This window comes from Poecilia reticulata, chromosome 10 (genome assembly GCF_904066995.2).
Source record: "Poecilia reticulata chromosome 10, P_reticulata-male-v2, whole genome shotgun sequence".
NCBI classification, from domain to species: domain Eukaryota; kingdom Metazoa; phylum Chordata; class Actinopteri; order Cyprinodontiformes; family Poeciliidae; genus Poecilia; species Poecilia reticulata.
In genome coordinates this window covers 24,327,660-24,353,172 of record NC_088839.1, presented here as the reverse complement: position 1 = coordinate 24,353,172, position 25,513 = coordinate 24,327,660, and the positions used below count along the sequence as shown (strand labels likewise).

The 25,513-nt window shown below is 38.8% G+C and overlaps 1 long non-coding RNA gene across 12 annotated transcripts in view; it reads left to right on the top strand.

Annotated features, from left to right (window-relative positions):
- The window catches only part of LOC103471534 (uncharacterized), a 99,645-nt gene that overhangs the window by 13,634 nt on the left and 60,498 nt on the right, over positions 1-25,513 (top strand). For 10 of the 12 annotated variants that reach the window (XR_534665.3, XR_001776962.2, XR_534663.3 and 7 more), the window contains one exon: positions 15,894-15,956. This is a non-coding gene — a long non-coding RNA (uncharacterized LOC103471534). Of the gene's footprint in view, positions 1-15,893; positions 15,957-21,322; positions 21,484-25,513 lie in introns of all 12 variants that reach the window. The other 2 variants (XR_014089307.1, XR_014089308.1) reach the window with 1 other exon arrangement.

Here is a 25,513-nt window from a genome sequence, read left to right as displayed (position 1 = left end):
TCTTATTTAGGTGCTTGGAAAACAAAATTAAAAGGCAAAGTGTGATTTGTTTGCTTTTCAGCTTCAATTTCTAGACTTTTTCTACCTTTTAAGACGCAATCCCTCAAAGTGTAGAAGGTCTGGGCGAAATGCTGCTTTGCCAAATACTCTGAAACAGTGTGTCCTCACACTGCTTTGCTCAGTGTTGTCTGTCCACTATGGCGCAGTGGAGTACATCTGCAATGCAGGGGGGCTCGACAGTCTGCCCTCTATTTCACATGTCATTGCCTAATACCTTTCCTTTTACTCTTACTCTAAGCATCTGTCAGCGAGGTTTACCACATGGAGGCAGCCATGTGTCCGAATGGTGGAACTGATTATTCCGAGCCTCTTCTGCCATTTCTCTTTTTCCAGCCAGCTTTGTTCCTTTTCTTACAAACTGCAGCCTTTTTTTTTTTTTCCTGACAAGTGAAAAACAACAAAGTGTTGCTCATCGAAGTATACTGACTCTCATTTTACAGCCTGTGAGACCCGGTTTGCTTTTGTTACACTTCGAATGACCTGGAAAGAAATGACTTCAGCAATATAACTACAAATATACAATAAAGCTGCACATAAACTAAATAAACAAAAAAAAAACACTTTGGCTGTATACTTCCAACATTGCTGGTAAAAGCAAGAGAATATGCAGCAGCATGCATATGTGTTTGTGTACATTTGAGATCTGTCTGCGCCTGTTCCTGACACACTTTATTCCCATCTCCCCTATGAATCCTCCATCTCTCATTGCTGCCACCCAGCTCCTGTCCCTATTGGTGACGGATCCACATTAGAATTCATCCCTCATCATCCTGTCGAGTTATGACCCAGTAATAGTCAGCCCCTGTGGCCTCTGCAAATGAACAATAAAACCACAGCCTTGCAACAGACCTGAGCAAAAAAATAAAAAATAAAAGAGGGAGCCAGGTGCCAAATCCTGACTGCTATCCACTCGTAATGCCACAAATTCCTGTCAAGTGCAGTAAATACATGGCAGATATGGCCATGCAGCGGCTTCTTAACCTCTGTGGCTTTCAGAGAAAATATCACATCTAAATAACATTTAGTTTTGAGTCTAATTCAGTACATTTTCTACACTGTTGGTGCACAACGTTTATTTTAAAGGAGCACTATTATGTGTTTTCTAGCCACACAGTGCTATTTTATAGCATAATCAAGTAACAGTGTTAACTTCAGTTGTTGTACAAAAGGTTGTAAATATCAAATGTCGCTTAAAAGAAATGTTACTTCCTGATTTAACACCTCCGTCTCCTTAAAAACTCCCGCTCTTTCTTAATCTCTGCCTTCAGGAAGTTATCTAAACCTCTGTTAATCTTTTAACAAGGTTTTTACCAGTGTTGCACTGAGTATTTCCATGAAATGTCTGCTAATTGCTGCTGGCTAGTCTGAAGGAGCTGAGTGGGGAGTTCACAGGGGAGGAGCTGCGTCTCGAAGACGGGGCTAGGTTCACCCAGGAGTTTTGCCATAGAGACTAAAGGATTTCTTAAATATGAAAGAATCAAGGCAATACTCCAGTTTTTTTTTTGATGAGGGAATAACTTGGAAGTACAGCTCAAAAAAGTCGACTTTACATATCGCTGCCCCTTTAAAACGTATGATGTGGCACAGCTATCTGGGCTTTAGCTCCACTGTTTTTGCATTATTGAGTCATTATTTCTTTGATCTACAGGGAGCCAGTGTAGGGACATAACTAGGCTGATGTGCTCCATCTTCCTGTTTTTAGTCAGAACGCCAGCAGCAGCGTTCAGGATCAGCTGCTTCTGGAGGATAGATTTTGTTTTTTAGGCAGACCTGTTAAGTCACTGTTGCAGTAATCAAAGCGGCTAAAGATAAACGCATGGATGAGTTTCTCTAGATCTTGCTGAGACATTAGTCCTCTAATCCCGGAAATGTTCTTCAGGTGGAAAAAGGCCGACTTTGTAACTGTCTTTATGTGGCTCTGAAGGTTCAGATCTGATCTGAACCTTTGGATATTGTAATGTAGAGCTGAATATCATCTGCATTGTTATGGCAGCTTATTTCCTGTTATAACCTGAGCCAGTGGGAGCATATAGATATTAAATAAGAGGGGGGATACAATCAATACAAAAACACGACCTGGGTGTGTTATCTAAACAGTGACCCAAAGACAGATTTTTACATTTATCCCAGGTTAAATCACAGCAGCTTATGAGAGGCAGCGTGTGTGCGACTCCCGCAGTAAGTGGCAGGGGCAGTGGCCCTGTCCGAGCTTGTTTGCAGTGGTTAGTGGGTTTTTTCCACGGAAAAGCTGGATTATGATTAACTTGGCCAAGATGCCGCCACATGGGGAGTTGTTTGAAAGGCGAGAGGGAGGTTGTTGTGGTGTAGAAACCAGCCCAATTGCCAGCCACCTGGGGACTTTGCAGGGATCAATACAGGCGGAGTGACAGCGATGCACTTGATTAAAAGTGACTGCTACATCTGGCAGGCCCAGCCATTACTTTCCCACTCAGAGTCCCTGGGGGTGAAAGAGCATGAAGTGACAGGCCTCAGTCAGCCCTCCATTACCACCTTTCTGTTGCTCCTCAGGTAGCAGCAGGCTAAAGCAGAAATAGGCTGACGGCCACACCAGGGGGACATGAGACAGGAGAGAAAATGTTCTGCATGTCTGTTTGCCTTTGTGACGAGAGATTTGTCAGTCTCTGGGTTTTGAATCCTCACGTGAAAGATAGTAGGCGAATTTATTATGCAGTGCAACATGTAGGTCACATCTGAAAATGAGGAGGAAAAGACAAATGGATGGAGGCTTTGGGGAAAGTTAAAGACAAAAGAAAAGGAAAAAGATTTTAAAGCAAATATGTGGCACATTTAGAAAACTTACGTAATAAACTCAAGATTTTGCATTGTTAATCGTCAACGCATCATTCGGTGACCTTGAACAGTGAAGCTATTATTATGATTAGCTTGGCTCTCGGTCTAAACATGCAAGACCTTTATTTTGAAGTAAAACAGGAAGTGGATATTGATTTGTCCTCTGTTAATGGAGTCAGCTATGAAGAGCCAATGTTGGGTTCGCCATTTTAGACACTTCTAAAAAACTGCAAAGACTTAAACATTCGAACTGTGCCGGTGTTGCCCATGTTGTTATTGGCTGTTTTCCACATGAAGTATCAAGGTTTGTCCCTGAAGAACAGATGCCACATCTCGTTTTCTCTCCCGGATAGAGCGCCGCCAAGTAATGTCAGGATGAGATGTGCACAAAAACAGCACAGAGTTCTCAAGAAAATGTAGACCTCAACAAGTCTGGTTCACTTTTGGGAGCAATGTTTAGATGTCTGAAGGTGAGACATTAATTTAGGTATAAACACAATGGGAATGTCCAGCCAAGGTGCATTTTCTTATTTTGAATATTTTAGATTTGCTCCATGAAAAAAGCTGCACATAACACAACCCTGAATTGTCCACTGTGTTGTTTTACATTCTGACTGTATCGTTACTTCACACTCATTTACATACAAACCAATCTTACACTGATTCTAAATAGGATCACTTCTGACACACGCTGAAGTCTTGGTATCAAAAGGTGGAGGAAATTAGAAAAACTCTGTATTTGATGCGGTTAATCTCTCTGCCAGAATACATAAAGCCCATTTGCTACAGAGCAGCATGAGCCCCATTGACACGCACACACTGCTTTTAATAGAGCAATAATGGACAGGCCACAAGTCGCCACTGAAGGCTTTGACGACAGCTGGAGCTCATGTGGTGCTAAACATCTAAATCTGGAGGAGGCGATGGGACCTGCATCTGCATTTCTGAGGGCTGCTCACGTCTAAACTTTTTGGCTTGTGGAGGATACAAAGTGGTTGACAAGACTGAAGAATTTAAAGGTTTAAAAGAGTATATCAATAAAAAGTGGCGGGGATTTGTCAGCAGTAGACTCGGTTCTTAAAAAAAAATACCTTGATGGATGGCATGTGGTGTTCATGGACTGCATGATTGATTCTGATGCCTGCAGCATTATCCCCAAGGATGTATCTAAGGAAAAATAAACTGAATCTTCTACGTGAAAATGCCTACTGTTAAAGTTTTGGCACAACAAACTCCAATTTGATGTGATGCACAGTCTAAATCCAAACTGTGTTTTATAAATCATTCCTGCCTTTATCAATCTTGCAAAGTTTCGTTAGTATCTAGTCGCTGATTGATGGCTAAATATATCGAATGAGTAAACAAAAAAGGTGAACATAAACAAAAGAGTAGCACTAACATGTAATTAAATATCAGTGCAGCCCAAATTTATCAAAAAACTCTTAGAAAAATGTACCTGAAAAATGTCATTTTCAATATATTACAAACGTGCGTAATTATAAGATATATTCATTTTAATTGAAACTGAACTTTAGAGCATCAAGAATTAACTTATTAGGATTCATAAAATTAAATGTTCATTATGAAATTCACTTTTGTAGACTCAAAATGTAGTTTTCTTTTTCTGTATTTTCATAATATTCTGGACATTTGAGTGTCTTACCATCTTCATTCCATCCTATCAAGGCTGCTGAAAATACATTTATCCTTTTTTAACACTCCATGTTGATGCTTTTACATGTTTATGGTCACCATCTTGTAGTGAACTGGAAACATTGATCTAATTTACATTCAGGCAACAGACCACACACTCATGATGTGGCTGTTTAAGTCTGACATGCAAAATATCCCCTGCTGACTGTGGGGGCGCGCTGAGTAAACACACTTGTGCTTGGGATTTGTCCTGTAAGATTATAAACCGTGGACGGACTCTCCATCCATCTGTCCACTCTGTTTACACTGACATGGTTTTTTTCCTGAAACCATAATTTTAAGGTTCCTGATCAGATTTCTCCTAAACCAAATTTGTTAATCTTAGCTGAGCAACAATGCAAAGAGCAAATTAATCTTTGGTTTGGTAATTGACCAAATAGTCTGGCCATCAACATCAATCCAGTTTCGCTTGTATCATAATTTGCTGGACCTAGGAATGGCTCAGTTATAAACATGTTTTAGAAAATTACACTCGAAAAGCTGTGAAATTTCCATCATATTGTTCTTACAGGTTAAAGTCCAGCGTGATCAGTTTGCTTAGACTGAGTGAATAGTAACAGAGTTACTATTTACCCACAGCAACAGGTGTGGGAGTCGAGTTTATTGCATTGAACACTTGACAGAGAAACTAAAGGAGCACCAGCCGACTCTTAAGTTTTAAATACAGTTAGCAAAAAGGAATCCAAAGTTTCCTTAAATAATGGAAACATCACAGTTGCAAGATTGTTTTTTTTTCCAACAGTGGGATATTGACAAAGTTTAGCGCACATTTATAATGAAAGGCAGCTAATGATGGTTTTAAGGAAGCTTACAGCTTCATTTGCAGCTGCAAATCATGAACAAAGATGGCGGTCTGCAATCTGGTAAAGAGTTAAACTGCTAGCTTAGTTCTTTCAAAAGTCAGACAACCAATGAGGTTTTATTATTTCAAACGAAAGTAATCATACTTACTGGCTTCCATCTGTTTTTATCCTGTAAATAACAACGTCACGGTTGTTTCCCACTAACATCCACCCTTCAAGAACTTAATTTGGCCAAAGCGGTTATTTTTCCCCTGTGAGCCGCCTGCCCTCCATGCAGCTCGTTTCAAGGCTTCAGTGTGTGTGCGTGCCTCCTAAGCCCCCCAGTCCTGCTCAATCTCGGGCACATAATACTCTTTAAAGCAAGCAGGACAACCTGCAGACTCAGCTGTGGTGGGTCATCAAAATGATTCAAAGGGAGCAATCCCATTTAGCCCTAAACTCAAAGCAGGTGTTTCTGAGACCCACTTTCAAACAGCCCCCTTCGTCGCCAATCTGTTCCAATCAAAGAACCCAAAGGAACATGCATATCTGTGTTTCTCAAGTTCACCTGTAACGCAGATTGACTGTCAAAATAAGAACAGTATGAAATTAAAGTATAAACAAGGAAAGCAAGAGGTCCATATTTTTGTACCACAGTAATTTTAACATGTTTGAAAAGGAGTTGGAATAAGTAAAAAAACCTATGAACCCATATTCTGTTTTCAGACGAACCTTCGTTATTAAACCCAATAGGTAAATCTTGACATAGCTTAATTAATTTCCCATTTTATCTTTTTTTTTTTTTTTTTCAAACACACATATTTCTAAATACAGCTCTGGAAAAACGTAAGAACCACTGAAAACCTCCTGGTTATTCCACCAGAACCCTTTAAACATTAAAACATTAGTATTGTTGTTTTTAAATGAAGTTCAACTTGTTTTCTTTGCATTATTTGGGCTCTGAAAGCTCTTTTTCGTTGACCATTTCTTATTTTCTGCAAATAAATACAAAATTTTTGCTTGGGATTTTAGAGACGTGTTGTCAGTAGTACATAGAATAAAATAACAAAGTTAATTTTACTCAGACAAAAACTGTACCTATGCAAAGTAAAATGAAAGAAACTGATCAGTGGTCTCTTACTTTACCACACATGCTCATATGCATTTACTTGAGTTTACATATTTGTGCTTTCTCTCACCCATATTTCAGTATCTGGTGAAAATGGCCTCCTCATATTTCCTTTTGAATCGCTTTGAATTCGAACCTGTTCCATAATTTCACGCGATCAAATGAACGTCGTTTTGTGTTCGAGAACCTCGCATTAAACGCGCGGAGCATCAGATTTTAATTTTCAGAGAAAGACGAGAAGGAATTAATCATTATATCTCTGAGTGAGTCTTTGCGCTACCTGTAGGTGTGCATTATCTCTCCCATGAGTCCCTTTTGCATTCAATCACGTTGGCATTAATTAACGCCAGCCTGATGAATGTAGCTCTCGGCTGAGCGCTGGTACTCGGGCGGCGCTGAATGAACTGCCCATGTTACCTGTGGCTTAGCGTCTGCTCCTTTGTGAGCGTGTCGCACAGTATCAAGCTCATCAGCCACTCGTAATGAGAATGACTACGCTGAAACCTGTGCTCTCCTCATCAGCAGTAGTACTTTCTATGTACACATGTGGCAGCAATTATACTTTTAAAGCAGGTAATGGCTTTGAGTTTGTGGCGAGCGGCGCAGAGTTTTGTCTGCTGCCGATGTTTTGTGTGGGTGTTGCTCTTTTGTTCTTTCCCTCAATAGAGTTGTATTAACTCAGAAAGCACCTTGTCATTAGGGTGCATGATACGCTCCTTTCATTGGGAGTTGAAAAGCAGCTACATCTCTCTGTCTTTTTTTTGTTCAGTCTATCACAATAAACATATGGACTGTGGGGAAATGTCACATTTGTAACACCAATTTATATTCATTAAAAGCAAAGATTTTCCTTAGTGATGAAATGTAAGAAAATTATACGCCTGACGTATTGTCACCATGGGGCTTTGTAGAACTTTCAAAATGAAATCATACCAGCAGCAGTACTCATTTTAATTTAATATGCCTGTAATAGATTTAACCAGACTTTTTGCCCTAAAGTGAGCCGATTTGGATCCCTTAGGGACAGGATCCCTGTATACCAGACCTTAAATTTAGAGGATGCGACTTTGCTCTTGGCTAAGCCTGAATTTATATGCAGAGATGTAAATAAAAATAGAGGAATTAAAGGAGACTTAAAATATTTCAAGTGTTATTTGTGTATATTACCTGTTTCATGAAAGGTAGACTAAGCCAAAACCCACAAAATACAAATAAAAATGTAAATGTGTTCATTTTGTAAGATTAGAATGTATCTGTTAAATAAATAGGTAAATGACCTGTTACTTTATTTAGTGTTTTAATTATTAACACACACATAATAAGTGTAAATAAATTATTCAATATTTCAGAATTTAAATATTTCAATATTCCATGTTTTCTTTTTATAATGTTTTTTATTAAATAATATAAAGTGTCTGTGTTGCTTCTCAAATTGATTCCAGCATCTGATTGGTTACCCTGTACAGAAAGCCAACTTTAAATCAATCATCTTTAACAAAAGCAGCGTTTGCTTCACACACTGAATCTTTGTTATACATAAATTATATGTGTAACAAAACACATTTTGCATTTATTTGACGTGGATGATTACCAATCCCAGACACTGCTGTATTTAAGATGATTTTAAGTTTTATAAAAGTCAAGCAATCAGATGTTTAGGTTTATTTGACTCATCATAATGGGAATTTATTAAAATAAATAACAAATCTATTTATGTAAAACTTTATACAAATAATCAGATAAAAACATTTGTTTCGTTGGGTTGCCGCACTTCTGACTTTTGTACATTTATCGTTTTATGTATCAATGCGTAAAAATGTTGTATTGGATGCTTCATATAGCTTAATGAATCTTTGCTGGTTTTTGTTTCATGTTGGAACATTAATACATTCCAATTTCATTCTCTAATTGAGGTAAAATAAGTTTCACAAGTAAAAACACAAAGCAGCATTTTAAGCCAGGAAACAATTAAACGTAGCTTTCCCATGTGCGTAGCCCCCAGGAGCTGCTGGCAGGAGCTCAAAATTCATCACTTTTCTTCAAACTGCTAGTAAACAAAATGCCAAAAACAGGATGATTCCAGATACTTGTGTGCTTTAAAGTAATGGGATTCAGTAAATCTTCAACGGAGGTCTTTGGAGATGATATTGGTTGCTATGAAACTGATGTCACATTGTTTTTATTTTTGTAAAAAAACCCACAAGAGATATTGTACATAGTTGGGAAATGAAGCACAATGTGCAAAACGTCAAGTTGTGTCACATCTGTGAAGCAGGTGTGTGCCTCCATTTGTATACTCTGTAAATATTGGGATGAACAGTATTTAATTAACTGCTGAATGTTCAATGTTCTACACTTTAGTGACGTAATTATTAGCTGTATTTATCAGAATCTAGGGTCAGACTTGAAATAATGAGCACATCAGGGGGATTAGAATCACTGCAGACAGAGCGTCTGCATGGAGTAGCATGAGATTAAACAACGTTACTATGAGGCCGATGCAAGCTTTCCGTACCAAGACATCAGACAAAGAGTCAAAACACAGAAGAGGAAAAAATAACATTGCTTTTGATCTGCAGAGAGAAGTACGACAATGTCCAAAATTATCGGGTTTGGGGTTAGGATTATCTGAAAAGGTCTTTTCTTTATTGAAATTGTGCGTTTTTATGCATTATCTGCCTTCAGACTTTTTTAAAACCTTTTCCTAAGCAGTCCTCTGTCTCCTCTGACTGATTTAGACAAAAATAGTAAGTGCAAGGATTTTGTGACCTTTCCAGACAAAACGCAGAGGTGACTTTGTGTTGTGAAACACATTACTTTCAGTGACTTCCTTTGATTTGATTTCGTGAACAAGCATTTATAAAAAAAAAAAAAAAAAGAAAAAAGAATCTTATCGGAGCAACAAGGCATCCCCCTGTCCTCTTTGACAAATTTCCTATGCTAAAAATTATTGATTATTACTGTATGTGATGCATTACCTCCTGCTTGACATTTCTCCAGGTGAGCTATCTTTCTATAATGAAAATGTGAGCTTCATTTTTTTTCACCCCCATCCAGCTAACGTTGTGCTCTGGAAGAAAGACGTGCACTACTGATGCAACTCCTGAGCCGCTGATCGAGATCAATAAAAGTCATAAATTACTTAAATCCCCTTTAAGTCAGCCGTCCAGGAGACACGGCTGAATAGGTGTAGGTCTGTGGGTTCAGCCGGCTAAAATATCATTAACTGATTCTTTATTTTCCCCCCTCAGTCAGCATGAATTAAAGCAGAAGAACTTGAAATAACTAAAACATTACATGATTGAATCAAGGGGAAAAAACAAAAATCTGGGACAGTGAAAAGAGAGACTTCATATTTGTGGTCAGCATGTTTGCGTCCACTCTTTGCAAAGTGAATATTTGATTTGTCCTTGCTTTAATTTAGGATGCCAAATCAATATCCTCCAACACTTGAGAGACCGAGGCGTCTAAAGTGAATCCCTGCGGCCTTGGGGACTTGACTGAAGTGTGTTGCCCGCTAACACCTCCTGCAGCGTGGGTGTGATAAACTGGCGCGCACTTCCAGACCATCGCACGAGTGGAAACAGTTGGGCACTGCCAGATCCTTGTCACAAGGGCCAAGTCTTGATGTGTGTGTTATGGTGAGGGCATTAACATTTTTTAATAAACACCTTGAGGAGCTTGTGACAGCAGAAGGCATCCTACTTGACACACTCTGTCCCCGGGCTCGTGGAAACAGCTGCTGGAATCACCCAGACGTGAGCAGTAAAACCCTGCTGGCATGTCGCCTGCTCAAACGCACCCGGCTGGGAACACACACTTCATTACATGCAAGATCTCCAGTCGATGCATGAAACCTTTAAATGCATGATCCCTGAGTCTCCACCTTTGGGCTATAACATGGTATTGGTTGTTTGAGAAGCAGAGCAATTAATCAAACTGCTGCAAATTATCACATGCAGTGTGTGAGTGATTTCTTTTTTTTTTGTTTAAGAATGGCTGAGGCATCATAAGAAATTAAAAAATGCAGCCGTGCACGATTATGCTTTGCTGTCAAAGAAAAGCAAATTAAACACCTTAATTCTGACTTTTAAACACAAATAAGTTTTAATTACTTACCGTCACAGCATCTTTCCTGGGCCATTTATTTTAGCCAAACAATCTCTGATGGCATCCACAGATATTTAAATGATCAATGTCTTTATGTGGATCTGTGGTTTTTGTTGCTTTGATTTCTACATATTATGTAACCCTTCTATGTTCGTTTCAGGTCCATTTGGTTGACTTCATGACAGACACATTCAGATTCACTGTGCTTATTCTAACAAAAGAGTGAATAAAAACTTCAGTCCAGCTGCTTTTCCCCCTGCACGTTAAATAAAATATAATAAATAATGCTAAGCAAATGACAAAGAACTAGCTCCCAATGAGCAGTTAATAGCAGTTAGCAGCAGTTAGTGGTTAATATTTGGGAAATTAAACGTAGCTAAAATGGACAACATTAATAATAACAGTTAAAAAACATACACAAAACATAGAAAATTTACTCATGAAACACTGTATATGTGTCTAAAATATATGTTAAAATACTTGTAAAGAAAACGCAGAGCTGATTCTAGTACAAAAACCACAGTTACCGACGGCAACAGAAAAAGGGGAGGAGCTGTCAGTTACCGGTTGCTATGGTAACCACCAACTGCCAGGAGCAGCATAACAGAACGTAAAACACCAATAAATGTCTGAAGAAACAACTGCTTCACTAAACTAAATAAATTCAAAGAATTTATACATTTTGGTAAACTTCACATCTATAATATTGTTAAAATAAAACCCTGTTATACATAAACACAGAGCCTCCTACTTTGTGCCATGACGTCACTGTTTAATTAATGTTATTTTTTCCATAGTTGCTGCGATTGATCATATAGGGTTGAGGTTAGTGCTCTAAATAGGTGTCTGAATCAAACAGAAAATTTAAAAAAAAATTTAATTCCTGCCTTCAGTCATTCAGCATGCTACTAGACGTTTCAGAATATACCTTATATAAGTGATTTCACTTTACGGTTTAGGAAATTGATGACACTTTCAAGCAATCCACAATAAGCTAATTAATTAGTGCTTTTAAACATGTGCAGCTCAAAAAAGTGAATTATTTCTGTTTCTTAGTTTGAAGATTCCTTGTTCTTAACTTTTGTTTTTTTTTTGCATAAATTAATTTTTAGCTCTTAGTGGCTTGGCTTTAGTTATGGCTCTGTGTATAACTTAGTTCCTGAAAATTGTTTTTTCTATCTACTTGTTTCCTGCTGCTTCTGTGTTGTCTTGTCAGCTTTTTGGATTGAATATTGATCCTTTCTTATATTGTGTTGTGTCTCTGATTTGTGCAAATTCCTTATTTCTTCTTCCTTGTTTTCCACGTTCTCAGTATATTCTACTAGCCATTTCTCCTGTTTCTCCTAAGGAACATTTTCAATTTAAAGTTTTTATCTTATCTCATCTTCCTCTGTTGAATTTCAATTATTTACCTTCTCACCTTGTTTCTAATGAAACACCTGTTGATTAGCATTCAACTCTTTCACTTTAAGGGGGGATGTTTCATGCAAACTTCACATTTTGCATGGTTTTTATACTTCATTTGGGTCTCAGCTACTTATAAAAAGAGCCCAAGCGCTTAAATAAATACACCCAGGCATTTTTTGGCAATAAGGTAATATTTTTTGGTGTCTGGAAAATGAGCCATTTCAAAAACCTTGAAAGTTGACCAACTGGAGCTCAGGAGAAGAAAGATGCTACTTAACCGAGCATCTTTCTATCAATGTGCGTCCATTGTCTCTTCTCCAACATGGCTGATTCAAATGGTCCAACCGCCTCATAAGCATGTCAGAGATCTGCAGAGGGATGCTAAGCATCATTTAATTTAGGTGACCCAGGGATACCTTCACTCAGAGAATCCAAGCAAAACACAGAACCAGGAAGAAGGAAGTTTAATCGAAATGAAAAATAGCCTCATCCGTTTATATCAATTGTGATAAATATTTTGCAGGAGTTTCGTCTAATTTTTGTGTAACTTTTAAAAGTTTTGCTTCCCCAACATTTGGTAAACATTGCGTTTACTATTTACTCTCTCTTCTCCATTGTTTTATGCCCAAAAGTCTTGCCGAGCTTCAGCAGCTCAGTCGCTAAGATCTGTACCAGATCTGAACCTTCTGACGGTGATTTCGATTTGACACATTGTGCAACCACCTAAACACCTGAACATCCAACGGCCGGGCAGATCAACAGCCCCGTGCCACAGGGCTGCCCTCAGGCCCTTCACTCAGCTGTTGTGCTGAGAGTCTCATGTCAGCTAAGCTAACAGCCGCAGATCAAGAGAGCAAGTCCGGGTCACTGAAAGTCAACAGGATGAGATCTGGACCTCAGCTTAGAACTTATGTTTTTCACATTTTTGATCTATTTAATTATTTATCTGTTTATTTTATTTTTGTTTAAAGTTTTCCCCATGAATCTTTGTTAAATATTATATATCAAAATTAGACCTCAAGCCGTTTCTTTAAAGTCTGGAGAGAGAGACTTTAAAGTAAAACTTTCAATCAGTTTGCATATTTTTAATTTCTTATTTATAAAGTTCATCGTTTTGTAATAGATTGTAGAATTAGTGGTTGTAATTTTATTTTGTCATTTGAGCGATTAATAAAGGTGGAGCTCAATAAATAAGATTATTGAAAGTTTTACTTCAGTAAGTCAGTTTACTAAGTGAAAAACATATAGGTTATTTACAAATAATGTGTATTTCCAGGCCTTTGATTGTGCTAATTATGATTTCATTTATTAGAAAAACAGAAACGTTTAAGATTTCAATATTACATCTTATTAATAAAAAACATTTTAATACATTTTAATGTGTGCTTAATGAAAAGATGAATTTCAGCCTAAAGGTTACTTTTGAAAGGTACTTTGAATCTGAAAAACAAACCTCATGAGAATCTATATTCCAATTTACTGAGATGAACTCGTATTTATTAAAATGCTTTATGCTAGAGAAATATATTTTACTTTCTAATTCTTTGAGTATATCCCGCTTCGTTAAACGCATGAATAATCTCCAGGGTTGGGTAAAAGATATATGGTTCTCCAAGGATTTGTGTAGATTTCTAACAGATTTGAGTGTTGATTATATTTATGTGACTTAAATCATTTAAAGCAGCAATTAAATCTGCCGTGGATATCAAACCTGTTTATTGTGACTCATCTCAAACCTCGAGAGGCTCATGAGCCGGTCGCGGAAAACGAGGATGCTATATACCCGGGGTGATCCGACTGCAATGAATGGATGAAAGGGTTGACACAAAGTTCAAGGAAGAGGGTCAGCAAATGAATATGAATTGGCATTTTCCGTTTGTGTTCACTAGGCTGGAATTACTGCTTTTCATTACCAGTGGCTTATAGGCGGGCTGTTTGGCTGCCGTCTGGGGTCACAATAAAAGGATGTGTTTGCCAAAGGCAGAGAGGCTGGGTCACCAGGGACTAAATGGCCCAGTTATGAAGAGCAGAGCTTATTTCCCGCTCTGAATCAGGCCCTACCTTCAGCTGGACTCAACTACACAAAGTGGAGAATATTTGCAAGGGATGCTTCTTTCTTTAGCCTGAAATGCTGGATTTAATGCACTCTATACTGGCTTCGTTTGTAAATGTATACAAAATGTACATCTTAAAGAGTATTATTGATCAGAGCCTCCGCTGCTGGAAACACTGAGTGTAATATAAAGCCGTCACCATATGCCTGTGTTTAAAGTCCCCGTCTGAGCACATAAGCTTGAAATGAGCAAGGGATTATCCTTACTGTGGGGAATTGTTACCACTGCTTTTGGATGCTTTTAATCATCCAGTGAATAGGGCTGTGGATTATATCACTGTTATCCAGGGAAGAGTTAAAATGAATTGCACTGTTTTAACAGATTTCCTTGATGTGACGGATTTTAATCAGGGTGGGCTTTGACTGAACGACTATCTTCTATTCCCTCAATGAACAACAACATTAGGGAACATGAGTCAGTTCATGTTTTTGTTGAAAACAAGATATTTGTCACATGTACATATAGGATGATTATCACATATAAAGGCTTTTTCTTGATTCTGTAACTCTGTCTGCCTAATTTATATCGGCAAACGTTAAGACTTCTGAATGCAAGTCTGTCTTGATATGCAGAAACATTGAGTTGTAAGTTAAATGTTGATTAATGTTGTTTTGGTGTTTGTGGTGGTTTTGCGCAGGCTGAAGCCTCTACTGATGATATTATTTAATTCAAAGTCAATATACCTTATTAATCCCAAAGGAAAATCACCAAGTATCTTCAAAAAGTCATTATTAATGGAGATGCTGTGAGCAGAGGGCAGCTCCAGTAGCTGTCAGTCTCCCAACAAATCTGAAGAGACCTCTGACTGAAAATTGCTGCTGTATGGTGCAGCAGCAGCGTGTTTGGTGTGAACGCTAATGGTGCGTCCACACCAAACGCGTTTTGAGCATCAGGCGCGTCTGATTTGCATTCAAAATCTTTGTGGAGGCGCATAGAGGGCCGTCGTGGTGAGTTTCGAGCGTCTAGCACACCGTGATTTGAATCGTTTTGAGCGTTTGATGCGTCAAGAGTGTAGAGCAAAAGGTCAAGCGTCTGCAAAGTGCACACACGCGTCAGACGCATTTTTGACGCGTGCAACCCGTTTGGTGTGAACGCACCATAACAGCTCAGTTTCTAGCAGAGACAATATTTTAAAGCAACATCCCAAATAACACCAACAGTTGTCGACAAGCACTGCTGATCTAACTCACCCTCACCTTCCCGGTGGAGGAGTTGGCAACGTTGCTTGTGTCACAAGAGGACAGCAGAGGAGCACTAAATGGTGCTGCTGCTAAGCGCCGACTTTCTGCAGCCAGACGTAGAGAGAAAATCAAAGTAGTTATAATATTTTTGAACTGAACACATCGCTTTTGCATTTTGACAAATGAAACATCCTCCTATTGTGCCATTGCAAAGTTCTAGAAACAGAAACACATCTACGTTTAAATATATGTTCTACATGTTTGTAGATATAGAAATTATAAAACAATATATGAAATATTAACAAGGGTGTTCATTATCTGCAGACAGCTATGCTAAAGGTGGGTAGGTGCATCCATTCTCAGATAGGTTCGTCTATCTGAGGATGTTGGTTTTAAATTTATTCTACAGATCCCCATAGATAATATTTCTTACAGATGTTTTGCGCTGTCGGTTGTGTAAATATGCCTCAATTTTCAGCATTTAGGGAAATGGCAGATGCTGTCTTGTATTTTGTGGGCGGACAAAGCCTAATTGTCCTTTATAGTTTGGTAGCAAAACATCAGTTCTCTTTGTTCTGCTCCACAGCTTTCTGCTGCGCGGGATCAGAGCAAAGTCAAAATTGGATGAAGACAACAGAATGCATCAAAGGTAAGGCACTGATCAAAGGCTTTTAGAAATAATTGTGTAAATATTTTTTTTATGTATGAGTTAACTTCACAATGCAGTAGGAAAGCTAAAATCTAAAGTTTGGCATGATATTACCTCTAAAATACGCCACCATAATTGGCATTCTACAACAGCAATCTGACACAATGGGAGACAAACTACTGTTGAATACTGACTGAGGCAGAAATGCCCACAGCTCTCTGGGTGCTCCCCATCTCCTTTCGCTTTCATTTATAATCCATTTTAACCAACATTTGAACCCCTGAATTACAAGAATGGCTCATGTTAACCATTTTAAAAAGAGGGAAAAATAAAAAACCACTTATGTGTTGCACCCATGCTCCACTGTTGCACGTCTGTCTGTCACTTTTTTACATATTCTGTGGTGTAGCATCTTTTATGTCAGAGTAAAATTTATGAAGAAGTTCTTCTTGGATTTCAGTGTTACTCTAAGAAGGCACTTTCTGTTTAAAATATACGGAAATGCTTCTGATTGCTTGCATGAGACTTTTAATAAAGAAACCATGGACTAATGAGAGAACTCCACCTGTAGTCAGTCCTCCATTGCAGGACTCCACCCCTAAACGTCTGACACCTGAGTTCCTTTTTCACAAAGAATGCTGTTTTTACTGCAGCAACCTGTTCAGGAACCAGAGAGGTTTTCTGATTCCTCCATTTGCACAGCAGGACATTTAGGTAAGAGGTACGTACTGTTTAAAACAGGTAGAAATGCATCCTGAAACACTCCTACTTTGTAGGTCAGACATCTTGGACTCACCCTGAGGTGGAGGTGAAGTTTTACGGAGGGAGGATGCTAAATATTTACCCAACATATTGTTTCACTCATCTTCCAGTTCATATTCTTCTGCATTTCATATTTTCTGTTTATTTCAACTCACATGGCAGGAGTTCTGCGTGTTTGTTTGCAAACACAACATTTAAACCAAGCTTAAGTTTGAATTAAATATCTTGGTAATACTTTATTTGAAGGGGGGTGAATAACACTGACATGACACTGTCATAAACATGACATAACATGTCATGAACATGAATTAGCCTTCATGAATATTTATGACTGTTGTCATAAAGCGTCATTCGGTAAATAATGACACTTTTAATAAAAAGTTGACATTATTCAAAATGTCGTTGTTATGACAACTTGACATTAACCAAGAAATCATTACAGATATAAATTTGTTATAAAAGTATTACTGATTGCACTTTAAAAATTAGGTATCTTTATCTTATTAAAGGTAAAGTTTAAACAGTAATTGTCACTGAAAAGTTGAGTTGGTAGCTCAGAAAGAAACTTTTGTCGGTCACCTCTGTTTCTTGATCATTTGCTGTCATGTCAGAATAACAAGTCAATTAATCAGAGACAAATGGCGTATTAATCTTTGTCTTCATTAAGCTCCCCAGACTGCAGGACATGTCTTGGTCGGGATATTAAATGTATCTCAGTATGTGAGACATAAGCATGACACAGATAGCTGACCACCCACTGCAAAGCATGAAAACACGATCATCAATCTTATTTCTCCTTTCATACCGAGACCGGGTTTAAATTATTAACGTCAGGACATGACAGAACGCAACAGAAAGGATCTCCACTCTGATTCCTGTAGAGATGCAAGTTTAAGAAGTCGACATGCTCATTTATGTCACGTGAAGACATTGGTTACTGTGTGCATACCAGAAATAACACCTTTGTAGCTTAAAGCTCTGAAACTCAACAAAGAAAACTGCCGTCTGTTTACCGTTTTATATCTACTCAGAGATAGAGCAAAGAAAGCTGCTGCAGAAATCTCTCTGGTTGCATTCATTTGATCTCTCCTGACATGTTTCTCCTCCCATCCATGGAGGGGGAGAGCAGAAACTATTGTCAGGTTCTGTCTGAAGAGCAGTAGGTGGTGCTTTATGGATTTACAGACATTGAAAACAATGAGTTTCAGGTTTTCTGTTTACCACATGCTAACACAAGATGTCCATGTTTCCCATTTTATTTACAAAAAAGAACTCCAGGCCTTTTTTTTCAGGACTTTAAAATGTTTTTTATCACATCATTTGACTCGAGAATGAGTGCTTTTGCGTTCTCTAACCCGGATTTGAAGTGTTTTGTTTGGCATGGACTTTATTTTAAATAACTTTTAATGGTTTCAAGATGTCAGAAAAATCTGAATCATTTTTCATATCCCTTGAATTTTCACATATAAAACAATTTAGCATGTTTTATTGCAACTGTCTGAAAAAGAGCAACACAAAGTAGTTTATCCAGTATCAAGATAATTTATAATTTTATTTTGTACAAATAAAAAATGTTAAACAAGAGGTGTGCATTATGCAGGCTAAACTTTTTGTAGAACCACATTTTGCTGTAATTATGGCTTCCAGCCTATTTTCAGCTCAGTATTCATAATTTTCTAGTCACAGACTTTTTCTTAGAGCAGCTAAAATATTTAAAAGAAAATGCAGCTTGGAAAGCTAAAATATCTAGGCACAATGCTACTTAAAACGTTAGCTTGTATTAGCAAAGCAGCCAATTCAGGAGAGCAATTATTTTTCCTTGGTACCGATTGGCTGCACCCTCAAGAGCAGACATGAGGAAACCTGAAGATATCAGCTTCTGTGGTGGTGCCAAGAAAGTTATCATGTGCATATTAGTGTGTATTAAGGTATATTTGGACAGGTACAGGTGTATTTAAAGGGGGTGTCTCAAGTATTTGTGGACCTTAACAGCCACAAATATTTTGCAAACCGGATTTTGCTCAGTCCGGTTTGCAAAATAACTCCAACTCAGTCAGATTACATTGGGAGCGTCCATGAACACCAACTGATTAAACAGGGACAGAACCTAAAGAATCCTCAGTGTCTTCATCCATATTTGTTCCTTTGTTTTCTTTTACAGCCAAACAAATAAAAACTGAGCCTGCTCCCTATTTCCACTCCCCAAAAACCTCCATAAATTCAGGCAAAAGAAACGAATGGCAAACAGGAGAAAGGGGATGAAGCAAAACCTTGTTATGCGTGTTTCACAGCTCACAAAATGACTTGTGAATGGCTCAATATCCTGTTGAAATGCAGCCACTGAAGAGGGAGCCTCCATGTGAAGTTGTCCAAAGAAGCAGCATTTAATGAGAACAAAACTCTGTAGGTGATCAATACGGTATATCAATTCAAACTTTAAATGGAGGGCGCTCACCAGGCTCCCGCTCCATAAATCCACACATGCAGGGCTTTCAAACAAGATGCAGTGTGATCATAAACCTGCAGTATGAGTTTATTTCTACTGTTAATAAGCCTTGCTAAAATAAAATCAGTGGGAAACAATGTTTGCTTAAAAACACCGGATATTATTTTTTGAGAGAGTCTCATTCTAAACGAGTCAGCAGAGTGAATGTGGCAGAAGTTGCTGGGAAATGCGAGCCATGAGAGCTGTCAGTCAGAGCCGAGCGTGACAGCAGGGATGTAGTTGGAAGGAGAAGGTCGCTGAGCGATGTCTGCAGCTCAGAGTCTAAGGTCAACACTCAACTCCATGCCCCCGCCTCCCGTTTTCCATGAGAGCTCCCCATGCAAGCCGGCAGGCCAACCGCGTCCCCACTGACCGCTGTGATCTGTGGCCAAGTAGCGTTTCCCTCTGCCCGATCAGACCCTGCACTTCTTGTTCACCGGCCAACTGGCCTTCATCCCTGCGAGCCGGGGCCAGCGCTCCTCCTGGTTCCGTATGTTATGTGGGTTTTTGTAGGCCTGTGGTGGATGCCAGCCGTCCCTGGGCGCCCTGCGGAGCTGCACCAGAGAGGGGGATTAAACAGATTTCTCCTTTTTTTCAGAAAAGGGGATGGATGAGTGTAATCACCTATAATCTCAAATTCTAGGCCTCTTGATAATGAACCAGTGGCTGTTTTGGCCATTTGGCTCGCCTTCCTCCAGCCACCTACTTAAAAGCATAAAAACGGGCTGTCGTAGCAGAACGGACCTCCTGCAGGGGAAATGGAGTGGAGGGGGACGCGAACGCTTCTTCTTAGCTGGATGTCTCTGTTGACGTGGACACAAACCGAAGTCACTCTGACCTGCGAGACTTTCACTTCCAGCTGAAAGAGAAACTCTGAGGAAGTTAAGCTCTTCTTGTAATGTGGAGGATAAACTAGCAGACTGGGACATGCTCTCTAATCTTATGAAAACTAAGAAGTGGAGCAACGTTTTGATTTGGAAAGCTGAGATAAAAGTGTTTGATCCTTCACAGGCACCTCTAAAACTGAAGAGAGATACACAAACTGTAAATTAATCTTACTGGGAAATAATTGAATATTAAATAAAGTAAACCAAGATTTAAAAGAAAGGCCTTGAATAAGTAGATTTAAGGGGTTCGCATGAGCACCAATACCAACTTCAGTTACAATGTCCTCCATTAAAGCTGCAGTGTGTAATTTTTATTAAAAATATGCTATTTTTTTTACTTATTTGTTAAAACTGTCACAACGTCATCATAGTATAACATCAGACAAATAAAATGTGAAAAAATCAATCTCCTCCGTCTTCTCCCAATCAACCAATCAGAGCCAGGAGGAGATTCTTAACGCTGTCAGTCATCCTCGTGTACACGCTGCTCAATGTGATAACAGCTTTCTGTTACAGGCCATTGGTGGCCATGCTAAGTAGCCTGAATGTTCTCAACAAACTCCTGTGTGGTGAACCGTAGTTGTAGCATAGCAGCCACAAATTCCCACCACACTTTTCAGATATTTATTTCTAAGACATATAGAAGCCATATTTGATTTTCCTTCCTCTTTACATTTCTGCTGTACTTTGTGTTGGTCTGTCGCATCAAATCCAAACAAAATACAATGACGTTTGTTTATGCAATGTGATAAAATGAGAAAAGTGTCAATGGTAAACAAAATATTTCCATGTGACATTGCTCATTTTGCTCATTTTGCTCATTTTGCTCCAAAGTTACATAATTAAACTAATGGATTTCTGTGTAGCTAGCTCTCTGAGTATAGCACCGGAAGCAAACAATACACGTGTGTACATGTTTACAGTTTGCAGGATGTGCTGCAGTAAATCAAATGTTGAAGTGACATCATATTTTAACGTCCCTTTGTCATAATACATTGTTACTGGAAGAAAGACAAAGATAGTGTGAGTGCCGGAGTTGAATTAAAGACTTTCATACTGTCACGGATATCGATACTGCCAGACGGCAATGCACCAGGGGTGCGCTTGAAAATAAAATTCATGAAAAGGAGAATAGCAGAGAGAAGAGGTGTGAAAATTAAATGTCATTTCTTGACAGGAAAGTCTGAGAATTAATCTGGCAGTGAAGTGTGACAATGTTGTTTGGTGACAAGGCAGGAGAAGACAATTGTCAACACTTCTTCCCTCCCAACGACTGCTGGCACCCAAGAAGTGGGCGCAAAGCTAAGAGATGTGGCAGAGCAGGAGACAGAGGAGAGAGGGGGAGAGGGCTGAGTGTGTGAAGAACTGAGTGTGTGTAGACGTGAATATTAAGGTAAGAGCCGGTGAGTGTCTTTGAAAGATAAATATAAGAGGCTGGTATGATAATATTTGCTGTGGATTGTGTGTGAAGCTTGCTGTGTTTACAGGCATTTCCTCTCTCAGTTTAAAAACATGCCTGTCTGGTGGCATCAAGAATACAAAATCTTTAATAGAACATTCTTGAATAAATTTTTGGGGCTTTCAACAGCGAGACACAGGATTCCCATGCAGCCTGGAAAAGTAATGAGTTTGATTATAAACACTCTGGATGAGTTTGGAATGAGGAATCAGCACAAAGTAAAATAATTGCACTGTAAGAACATAAAACCTTTCCAAGGTTTTGGTAAGGTTTTATGCTTGAAATAACACAAAACTAACTTAACTAGTTTCACAGGTATATTACAAGTGAAATAATCTGCCAGTGGAGCTATACTCTTCTTTTAATCAATATTAAGGAATTATTGACCTAAAACAAGCTGCTTTATCCTGTCGAAGTTATGTTTGCTAAGATATCTGTAAAGTTTTTGTGTTTTTGCAGTGTGCATGTTCTTCTATTGTCTTTCCAAACCATCAGCCTGTAACAGCTGTCGTTTGCTGCCTCACACCTGAGAGTCGTTACCTCATCAGCTCACCTGCTTAAATTACCTGGACAGACACTCGTTCTTTTCTGGACAAAGAATCAGAGCACTAATCCAGAACCTGCTTCCTTAAAGAATCCCGACACTGAAATTCACACATAATGATGCCATTTTTAAGAAAATTAAATCTAGTTCCCTGTTTTATGTTGGTTATTTCACCAAACCAAACAAGTTTAAGAAGCCACCGTGAACTGCTGATAATTTAACAGGAACATTAATGCCAGATAGATGATGTAGTAAAATGACAAAATCAAAAATAATCACAAGGATGTAAAGAAGTTGCCATTAATTGTCCTGTTTCAATTAATTTAAATTGGCATATTTTCTTCATCATGACTCTTTTCTTCAACACACATTTTTGTAATCGGTAAATTCCTATCAACTGACCACTGAGGATGTAGTTTTTGTTCTTTTGCTGTTATTTGGTCCACACTACTTGTATTTCATTCACACTGAACGCGTTTCGCGGGTCTAAAGCGTGTCTGACGCTTCAAGTTGAACATATGTGAACTTTGAAGTCAAATGCCTTTGCCGTAGACGCGCATTGGGACGAGCTGCTGTTATCCGTTGCCGGTTTCTTTGTACAACGGTGGAGGACGTTGAAAGAGTGGCACCAAAATATGACTTGGTGAAAGCTTCTGCAATCACAACGGAGGCTCAGCTGTCTTTACTGAACATTTTCTGTTCAGTTTGTTGTTTGTGACCATTCCATACTTCATAAAAAAACTAAAATTATAACAATGACACCACGGTAGCTCCATATGTTAGCTTTTCACTCACTCTTCACATATTGGGGGGGGGGGGTAAAAATTGTCGTTTTCTTCAATACAAAGATCATATGTGAAACAGACTAATGCATCATTAACAACATGAAAAATTATTTTCAATCCAAGTTTTGAATGGTGACTACAATTATTGTAGCAAATGAGTCAAAAAATGAAGAAAGCATGTTATCACGCTCTGGCCACAGTTTAGTTTTTCCTTAAACTCTTCATACAGATTTATGAATGCTAATGACTATTTTTAGTTATCGCATGGATAAATGATAAAATATGCCATAAAATAATATAGTGCATTAAAATGGAAATAAGAAACAAGAAAATTCCAGCATTTAAATTACATTTTGCATTAAACTCTCCTTGGAGTCGGAGACTCGCTTGATATTTCTGTGCCTGTTTCAAGTGTTCTTGCGATGCTTTTACTTGCTGGTCGTAGCAAAATATTTGCATACAGACAAAGTGACAAAACAACAGTTGTTGTGATCTTATCTTTGACAAGAAATGTATAGGATTATTTCCCATCATTTCAGTTCAAAGCACTTTAATTTCTTCTAGTTTTTTTTTATTTATTCACACATCTATTTTCCATTTCTGCTTTTTCCCCTTGTTCTGAGTTGTGGGGCCTGGAAACCTGTCAGAGCTTGAGAGGCAGGGAACACCTTGGTTAGAAAGCCGATTTATCATATGGCGACACACACACACACATTTACACCCAGGTAGAATTTAGAGTCACCAAATAAGGCAAGGCAGGTTTATGGATCCAGCTCCATTCATTCACTGGGCAAGTTAAAGTGCTTTATAGGAAAGCAAAGAATTAAAGTACTGTATTTTCCGCACTATAAGGCGCATAGAATAGATGCTACAGTAGAGGCTGGAGTTACGTTATGCATCCACTAGATGGACTAAACGGAATGTCAACAAAACAGTCCGACTCGGGTCGGCAAGGAGAGCCTTCCGCGACTGGGCCGGGACGTGGCCGGAAGATGGTCACCCTTCTCTGTTCGCGCACAGCATGTTAGTGGAGAATGTGGTGCTAAATGACCTGCAGACGACCTGATTCTAGACGGTCGGTAGGTAGATAGGTCAGTCAAACTTTATTAATAGATTACAAACCAGAGTTCTGACAACTATCCCAGCATGCACCGCGCGCTTCTTCTTCTACGGGCGAAAATGAAGTCAGCAACTGCTAACCGTAGTTGCTAGCCTGTTGTGGCTCAATATTGGTCCATATATAAGGCGCACCGGATTATAAGGCGCACTGTCGGCTTTTGAGGAAATTGAAGGTTTTTAGGTGCGCCTTGTAGTGCGGAAAATACGGTAGTGGTGGGAATTGAATTTAAAAAAATCTCATTGAGTCAACTGCAGGATATGTAATTAATTAATTGCATTTGAATTGAAAAGAAAATAAGCAAGATTTCCAGTTCAAAATCATTTTATGCTGCTGAATTATTGAACTCAACAGCAAAGATTGTTTTTAATCCATTAGGTTATTCGACTCTTGACCATTTATGCAACTTTATAAAATACTCCAGACTGTGGACGTCTACAACATGTTTGAAATTGTAAGAAATATAAAGTTGTGTGTCATCAGCTTGTGCAGGTTAAGAAATGTTGCTGTACTCCATAATATGAGCGAGAACAAACAGCTGCAATAGTTATGGTTTCCTAAGATTTATTCTAGAGAATCAAAGTTGGCGGTTTCTGAGCTGAAAGCCTCATCCGATGCGTCCTCACCGCCGCCGTTCCCTGCTAGCATGGCGCATAGAGGAGCACGCTCCTCTGCTTATTAAAGTGATGCAAATGTGAAACCTTGAGACGGATGTCAGTTCATCTGATGCGTCTCATGATCATGTAGCGAGTCTCTCGTTGATCAAAGTCCCCAGTAAGCAGCTAGTTTCCCCATAATGGCCTTATTCGATTACAATGTGTAAAGTACTCCATTAGTCTCTCTGTTCATGAATCATTAAGTGCCGGCTATGATCAGCCGGCTTCATGATGAACTGCAGAATGAGGAAATGGAAACTGCTGCAGCTGCTTGAGGTCATAGGTAGATATAATATTCTCAAAGGCTAAATGAACAATTGCATATTAAGGTAGTCTTTAAAATGAAGAATAAGGAACTATTTAACCGTACAGAAAATTCATATCAAAACAAAGCAATTTAAGTCAGTTTATTGCATTTTAAATGAAGAAGGTCTCCCAGGACGAAGATGAACACGGAAAAACAAATTAAGTTTGTCATACCTCTCTATTTACTTTAGCGTCATGCCTTCGCAGTGTTCCTGCATTCATGCAGAGCAAACACAGAGCAGCTACAAGTTGCATATTTGTTCAATAAAAATCAAAAATTGCCTCAAGACAACATGACAGATAATATTTCTGAGTTATGTGCACATTTATTTTCTTCCTTACCCAACGCCCCTTCCTTTCCACTGTGACTCACAAGCCTGTCTCTGCTAATGAGAGGGCCGAAAAGATCCAAGAGTAAAGAGGACCGGAGTCACGAACCGGCTCAGATGATAAAATCGGAGTTTAAGAAAGGTGGCACAAAAGACAGGGAGGAGGTGAATAAGTTGAAAAGAGGGTAAAAAGAAGGTGGTAAGTAGAGAGTGACAGAAGAATAGGC